The following is a 6,825-nucleotide window of genomic DNA, read 5'->3' as shown; positions in this document are numbered from 1 at the left end:
ATGGACTCTCAGGAGATATCTTCCTCCCACACTGCTGTATTAACAAACACCCCTGTCATCTTCCTTCCCACACTGCTGTATTACAAAACAACACCCTGTCATCTTCCTCCCACACTGCTGTATTACAAACAACACCCCTGTCATCTTCCTCCCACACTGCTGTATTACAAACAAACCCCTGTCATCTTCTCCCACACTGCTGTATTACAAACACCCTGTCATCTTCCTCCCACACTGCTGTATTACAAACATACCCCTGTCATCTTCCTCCCACACTGATGTATTACAAACACCCTGTCATCTTCCTCTCACACTGCTGTACTACATGTCATGTGTGATACCTGTGTCTGAGGTATACTGTCGTGTTGTTGTTGCTGACTCTCACATGCCCAAATTCAATTGCCCTTTGTGATGAATAAAGTGTTTCTAACTGAACTGAACTGAATTAAATCCCTTCCCCTGTCCTCCATACAGGTCCTGAAAGGCTGTAAGAAGCTGGCCATGTCAGTGTGTTCAGTGGGCCGGATCCCCGGGGGGTATGTCACCAACAACATTTATGCCTGGGTGGATCCTCATGGCCGCAGCGTGTCCCCTCCCTCCGACCTGGAGCAGCAAAGCACCCTGGGACCACAACACAGCCAGAGACGTACAGGACACACACAGGAGAAGACAGTGAGTAGATTGAATACCTCAGAGAATCTAAAATATATTTTCTRTCAGTTGTTTCAATATGGCTGACATATGGGTCAAATGGCCACTCATGTTTGACAACAAACAACTAATGGAGGGGGTGAACATGAGAAGGAGAATGGGGGCAGAAATCGATGTGGAGCCTCACTGAGCTCTCCATATACACAGGTTGCATTAAAATGGCACCCTATTCCCTATGTAGTGCACTACTTTTGAACAGAACCCCATGGGCCCTGGTAGTGATCTATGTAGTGAATAAGGTTCCATTTGGGATGTAGCCCATCCCTGCCCAGTGCACTCCTCTGCTCTGTCCAGTACCTCTCTCATCTATTGATGTGAGATTGCATCGTCAGCGCCACAGACCAGGCAGGCAGCCGGGGGTACGGGACACAGCTTTACACAGCACTGCAGATTTAAAAGTAAACTACGAGGACGGCCAAACACAGCCCAAGGATCTTAAAAACAGATTTACTCATTAAATAAACTGTGGGAACAGTAGAGGGTACAGGACTAACTTAATCACAAAATAAACTGTGGGAACAGTAGAGGGCTACAGGACTAACTTAATCACTAAATAAACTGTGGGAACAGTAGAGGCTACAGGACTAACTTAATCACTAAATAATGTGGGAACAGTAGAGGGTTACAGGACTACTTAATCACTAAATAAACTGTGGGAACAGTAGAGGGCTACGGGCTAACTTAATCACTAAATAAACTGTGGGAACAGTAGAGGGCTACAGGACTAACTTAATCACTAAATAAATGTGGGAACAGTAGAGGTTACAGACTAACTTAATCACTAAATAAACTGTGGAACAGTAGAGGGCTACGGGGCTAACTTAATCACTAAAAAACTGTGGGAACAGTAGAGGGCTACGGGCTAACTTAATCACTAAATAAACTGTGGAACAGTAGAGGGCTACAGGACTAACTTAATCACTAAATAAACTGTGGAACAGTAGAGGGCTACAGGACTAACTTAATCACTAAATAAACTGTGGAACAGTAGAGGGTTACAGGACTAACTTAATCACTAAATAAACTGTGGGAACAGTAAGTGGGTTACAGGACTAACTTAATCACTAAATAAACTGTGGAACAGTAGATGTTACAGGACTAACTTAATCACTAAATAAACTGGGAACAGTAGAGGTTACAGACTAACTTAATCACTAAATAAACTGTGGAACAGTAGAGTGTTACAGGACTAACTTAATCACTAAATAAACTGTGGGAACAGTAGAGGGCTACAGGACTAACTTAATCACTAAATAAATTGTGGGAACAGTAGAGGGTTACAGGACTAACTTAATCACTAAATAAACTGTGGGAACAGTAGAGGGTTACAGGACTAACTTAATCACAAATAAACTGTGGGAACGTAGAGGGCTACAGGACTAACTTAATCACTAAATAAACTGTGGGAACAGTAGAGGGCTACAGGACTAACTTAATCACTAAATAAATTGTGGGAACAGTAGAGGGTTACAGGACTAACTTAATCACTAAATAAACTGTGGGAACAGTAGAGGGCTACAGGACTAACTTAATCACTAAATAAAAACTGTGGGAACAGTAGAGGGTTACAGGACTAACTAATCACTAAATAAACTGTGGGAACAGTAGAGGGTTACAGGACTAACTTAATCACTAAATAAACTGTGGGAACAGTAGAGGGTTACAGGACTAACTTAATCACTAAATAAACTGTGGGAACAGTAGAGGGCTACAGAATAACTTAATCACTAAATAAACTGTGGGAACAGTAGAGGGTTACAGGACTACTTAATCACTAAATAAACTGTGGGAACAGTAGAGGGTTACGGACTAACTTAATCACTAAATAAACTGTGGGAACAGTAGAGGTTACAGGACTAACTTAATCACTAAATAAACTGTGGGAACAGTAGACGGCTACAGGCCTAACTTAATCACTAAATAAACTGTGGGAACAGTAGAGGGTTACAGGCCTAAGTTAATCACTAAATAAACTGTGGGAACAGTAGAGGGTTACGGGGGAGGGCTAACTTCATCATGTAGAGAATTTCTAACTGGTTATTTTCCCCTGTATTTGGGTGAGATTCGGAGGGCCTGAGATGTTTATATGTCCATAAATTGACAGTGATATAGTCTCTCTCGATGTGGGCCTGAGACCCCGTCTGCGTCTTAAATGGCATCCTATTCTCTATATACTATAGTGCACTACTTTTGACCTGGGCCTTTATCCCTGGTCAAAAGTAGTACACTCTATAGGGAATGGGATGTTGTTTGGGACGAAGCCCCTGTTAGTACTATACCTCACCCTGTATGGAGGCCTGGGGTCTMGGCTATGATGATGTGTTGCTTATCTAGAGGCGGAGCCAGGGGGCATGAATCTCTGCCAATGGAGAGTCAGGTCTTTAATTTGGGACTCCTCCCTCTGGGCATCAAGCCTCATGTGTAGGAGGGATTGGTTGATGTTACCTCTGCACCTTTGATATAAACAGAAATTTGTAAAGAAAGGTGCTCTGACAATCTTTGTTGCGTTCTTCAAATAATTGGMTGCAATTTGGGACGCACKTCATCACTTACCACTGTCACTTCCTGTCTGGTGACTGCCCCCTCTGTCTGTCCCTGAAGGTAAACCTGAACCTGGACGACGGTCTCTCTCTGGGCCTGATGATCAGAGGAGGGGCGGAGTATGGCCTGGGTATCTACATCACTGGGGTAGACCCCGGCTCAGCTGCAGACCACGGGGCACTCAAGGTATTAACCGATTATTACCATGCACATCCTATTTAAATTGTTTCACCCCATCACAGTGAATAAAACACAACCACAAGGTTCAGACGCTGTGAAGCAGAGGGAGTAAGAGTCTTCTGTGGTTTATCTCGCTATGTAAAAACCTGGCAGACACTTTTTAACTGACAAAAATATAATATGTACAAAAGGGTCGGTCATTGCATTCTTTAGTCTGCTGGTTTTTTTTCAACTCAGATGACTGAGGCAGGACTAGTGTGCTTGTAAACAGCATGACTGAATCATGGCACCATAGTATCATGGCATGGCTGGGTTCGAAATAGATCTTGCAGGCATCAAGGATTTTTAAGCCTTGAGACAATTGAGACATGGCTTGTGAGGGTAAATGGGCGCACCAGTTTGTGTCAAGAACTGCAACGCTGCTGGGTTTTTCACACTCAACAGTTTACCGTGAGTATCAAGAATGGTCCACCACCCAAAGAACATCCAGCCAACTTGACACAACTGTGGGAAGCAGTGGAGTCAACATGGGCCGGTATCGCTTTGGAACGCTTTCGACACCTTGTACATCCATGCCCAGACAAATTGAGGCTGTTCTGAGGGCAAATGGGGGGTGGGGGAGCACAACACAGCCCTCAGCTCTTCATATCTCTGTCAAAGAAACACTGCCAAAATGTCAAGCGCATCTTATTCAATCTTTCCAGAGACCAGGCTTAGATTTAGAAAACGTATTGAAAGGATAGGGAGCGTATCTTTTTTCACTGAGACTGACAGAGTTTACACACCATTTATTTTACCACTACATCACTGCATGAGATGGAATGACATGGATCACTCCTAAAACCATCCGATTTGACACAGGTTAATGTTCTTTAACCTGTTGGTTATACATGGATGAAGTAATGTGTAGTGGCTTCCTTTCCTCTTTACCATAGCCACTGCCCAAGCGGGTTTGTTTCGTACGCATACAGTCCACACGCCAAGGTTTCCAAACGGCCAAACATTCAATGGCCAGGGATATGGTGCAACAAAAATGTTTATTCTTCTTATATGTAACAACAAAAATTATTCTCCAATCAACTTAAAGCATATATTACTTGATATGGAAAATACATAATATGACCTGTATGTATGGTCAAAAAAACTATACCGTTCCCGCGTCTAGCAAGGACTCCCTCCCCCGAAGGCCCAACTTCCTACAATGTAAGATTATGTGGGAACAGTAGAGAGGTATAGCGGACTAACTTTCAACCTCTAATCACTAACATTAAACTGTGGGAACCACTGGGGATAACAGGACTAACTTAATCACTCAAAATAAACTAGTCGCGGAACAGTAGAGCGGTTACAGAGACGTAACTTAATCACTAATAAACCCTGTGGGAAAACAGTAAGAGGGTAAGGGACCCTAAACATTAATCCTAATCACTAAAATAAACTGTGGAAACAGTAGATTGGTTGTAAGCGAGACTTAAACATTATTAACTACACATCAAACTGTGGAAACATAGATAGTCGTGTACAGCGTGAAACTTAATACTAAATAAACTATGTAAACAGAGAGTTTACAGCGGACCTAAACTTTAATCACTAAATAAACTTGTGGAACAGTAGAGGGTACAGACTAACTTAATCACTAAATAAACTTGGGGAACAGTAGATGTGGTACAGGACTAACTTAATCACTAAATAAACTGTGGAACAGTAGAGGTTACAGGACTAACTTAATCACATAATAAACTGTGGGAACAGTAAGAGGGTTACAGGACTAACTTAATCACTAAATAAACTGTGGAACAGTAGAGGGTACAGGCTAACTTAATCACTAAATAAATACGTGGAACAGTAGAGGGCTACAGGACTAACTTAATCACTAAATAATACTGTGAGAACAGTAGAGGGTACAGGACTAACTTAATCACTAAATAAACTGTGGGAACAGTAGAGGTTACAGGCTAACTTAATCACTAAATAAACTGTGGGAACAGTAGAGGGTACAGGACTAACTTAATCATAAATAAACTGTGGGAACAGTAAGGGGTTACAGACTAACTTAATCACTAATAAACTGTGGGAACAGTAGAGGGCTCTACAGGACTAACTTAATCACTAAATAAACTGGGGAACAGTAGAGGCTACAGGACTAACTATAATCACTAAATAAACTGTGGAACAGTAGAGGGTTACGACTAACTTAATCACTAAATAAACTGTGGGAACAGTAGAGGTTACGGACTACTTAATTCACTAAATAAACTGTGGGAACAGTAGAGGGTTACAGGACTAACTTAATCACTAAATAAACTGTGGAACAGTAGAGGGCTACAGGCCAATATACTAAAAATAAATCGTGTGGAAACATAAGGGGTTAGGAGGGCTAACTTTCACTCATGTAGAGACATTTCTAACTGGTTATTCCCCTGTATTTGGGTGAGATTCGGAGGCCTGAAGATGTTTATATGTCCATAAATTGACAGTGATATAGTCTCTCTCGATGTGGGCCTGAGACCCGTCTGCTCTTAAATGCACCTATTCTCTATATACTATAGTGCACTACTTTTGACCTGGGCCTTTATCCCTGGTCAAAAGTTAGTACACTCTATAGGGAATGGGATGTTGTTTGGACGAAGCCCCTGTTTAGTACTATACTCACCCTGTATGGAGGCCTGGGTCTGGCTATGATGATGTGTTGCTTATCTAGAGCGGAGCCAGGGGCATGAATCTCTGCCAATGGAGAGTCAGGTCTTTAATTTGGACTCCTCCCTCTGGGCATCAAGCCTCATGTGTAGGAGGGATTGGTTGATGTTACCTCTGCACCTTTGATATAAACAAGAAATTTGTAAAGAAAGGTGCTCTGACAATCTTTGTTGCGTTCTTCAAATAATTGGTGCAATTTGGACGCACCTCATCACTTACCACTGTCACTTCCTGTCTGGTACTGCCCCATCTCGTCTGTCCCTGAAGGTAAACCTGAACCTGGACCGAGCTCTCTTCTGGGCTGATGATCAGAGGAGGGGCGGAGTATATGGCCTGGGTATCTACATCACTTAGGCGGTCATGAGAAGAACTAACCTATTAACGTGAATCACTATATTTAAAACCTAGCATTAGCAGAGACCCATCTGGGGCACTCAAGGTATTAACCCGATGATAGTTCACAATAGCTAACATCCTTATTTAATTGTTTCACCCCATTCACAGAAATAGTAATAATAAAACACTAACTCATCAACGGTTCAGACGCGCTGTGAAGGAGAGGGAGTAAGAGTCTTCTGTGGTTTTATACGCGCTTTATGTAAAAATCTGGCAGACACTTTTTTAACTGACAAAAATATAAATTGTACAAAAGGATCCGGTCATGTGATCATTCTTTAGTCTCGCTGTATTTTTAAT

General features: G+C 42.2%; 1 pseudogene; it reads left to right on the top strand.

The window, feature by feature from the left end:
- Positions 1-6,825, top strand: part of LOC111957581 (whirlin-like) — a 125,627-nt pseudogene that overhangs the window by 56,201 nt on the left and 62,601 nt on the right.

Source organism: Salvelinus sp. IW2-2015, linkage group LG33 (genome assembly GCF_002910315.2).
Source record: "Salvelinus sp. IW2-2015 linkage group LG33, ASM291031v2, whole genome shotgun sequence".
Taxonomy (NCBI): Eukaryota; Metazoa; Chordata; class Actinopteri; order Salmoniformes; family Salmonidae; genus Salvelinus; species Salvelinus sp. IW2-2015.
The sequence above is the reverse complement of the archived record's forward strand: the minus strand, read 5'-3'. Positions and strand labels throughout refer to the sequence as shown.